This window comes from Atta cephalotes (assembly GCF_000143395.1).
Source record: "Atta cephalotes unplaced genomic scaffold scaffold02804, whole genome shotgun sequence".
Classification (NCBI taxonomy): Eukaryota; Metazoa; Arthropoda; class Insecta; order Hymenoptera; family Formicidae; genus Atta; species Atta cephalotes.
Window position 1 is genome coordinate 1 of NW_012132868.1, and position 2017 is coordinate 2017.

At 23.6% G+C, this 2017-nt stretch overlaps 1 pseudogene; it reads left to right on the forward strand.

Moving 5' to 3' along the window:
* Window positions 1-213: 213 nt before the first annotated feature.
* On the forward strand, window positions 214-1264 carry LOC105625556 (annotated as a pseudogene).
* Window positions 1265-2017: the final 753 nt, after the last annotated feature.

A 2017-nucleotide genomic window follows, 5' to 3' on the forward strand; every position in this document is an offset into this window, starting at 1 on the left:
GAAAGTTAAAATTTTTGCAATACAAGTTAGAGTTAATAGTACAAAATTTGTAGCAAAAACTGAAATATTTCATAAAATAACTATACATTATATTTACAAGATAATTAAAAATATCTATGAATTATTTTATCATCACAATATTATCATATAATATTATCATATATATTATCGATTGATTGTATCGTCATCGATTGATTTAATCGTTTTTCGTAGATACAATGGTTACTGGTATGTAGTTCCCTTACATGTGCAAAAGTTAATATTGTTCTTATTGCAAAGAGGCACTAAAACTTTTAAGATAATGATTGGTGGATTATTTGTGGGTTCCTTAGAAGGTTTCGCTACGGTAAAAATTAAATCAAAATTTATTCGCTAATATATTTCGATAATATATTTCAAACGTTTGAAGAAAATATTTTTCATTGCAGCTAGTCAGCGCGTCATTCTCTTACTTCACATTTATTTATTATACAAATCAATAATGTGCCATCTATAGTATAATCTTTAAACAGATTATAAATATAGAGAATTTTAATGATAATGTTGCAATGTATTATATGGATATTAAATGGAATAGAATTGGATTCGATACTATTAAATTAATGGAAAGAAATACAGATAATAAATAAAATTGTTCAAAATTATTTTCTATTGTTCTTATTATTTTACTTATTGTAATTGTGCATGTTGATACATTAAATTTCAAAAATATTCAAATAATTGAACATATTGTTATTGTATTAAATTTAAATACATTCTTTTGACAACACAAGTGGTGCAAAGTTAGAAGATTTAAAAAAAATAAATATTAAAATTTAACTTAAATATTAGCATTGTGTAATTTATTAACTTGAATCTCCAATTGTCAATATTAAGCAAATCATACGAATGTACATACTAGACTGAAATAAGTGAAAATATGATGTTATGAAAAGTGTTTGCGACTGCACGAAAGAAGTCCTCGACTTTCCCTGTGAGAAAAGATCATCTATTAAATTGCTTTTAGTATGAAATTAATCATTTGTTCCTATAGTTTATTTATGAACGTTCTCCCAAGAAAACTTCTTACAAATTACATTATTTTCGATATAATCATTTTCAAATTTTAATGAGAAGTATAATATCATTGATACAGGTAAAGAGTTTTCTGGAACAACTTGAAGATGTAACAAATTAAAAGATGAAAATAAAATCGCTATTATAGAAAAGTAAAAGTGGAAACAAGGCGAAATGTTATATTACTGCAATAATACGTAAGACAATGGTAGCTGAGTCTTTTGTCTCAAAATTCGATAAAATGTAATCAAATGTACAAATAGTATTTTTGTATTATATATTTTTTTCCAAAAATTTTTCAAAAAACGAAACAAGATTCTATCTTTTCTCAATAGAAAAAAATTTTTAAATTAAAAGCTAATAAAGTTTGATTTATGTGTATGATATTTCTCTTAGAGAGAGTGTTTGGCATGTGCGATGGTACTTTTATTTTTCTACAAACTTGGTCATATATTCAATACTTTAATCTGCTTAATAACAATTCTCGACTAAATCTTTCGGTATACATAATGACATAATACTTTATTGATCAAGAAAAATATTTCTACTTTATCATGCTACACGCATTAGCAGCCAGTTACATAAGATTAATCGAAAATAATGTATTTTATTGTAAAATATTCATAGTTATTCAACAATTTCACTACTTTAGAATTATTCAGATAATCAACTAAAGTAATTCTATTAAAATAAGTTAAAAATGAAATGTAAATTAATTGAGTTAAAAAACAAAAAACTGTTAAATTGGTATTATATATTCATTTTGTGTGTTGCACACAAAAATATTATATAATAAATTAATGTTCTTTATTTGAAAATATATTATTGATTAATTTGGATAAAAATCGATAATTTAAATAAATATTGTCCTTCGATTATTTTAATATTCTTCAACAGACAGCTTCAATATATTTCCTTACAGAATGAAAAGAGGATACATTTGATTACAGGATGAGCATTT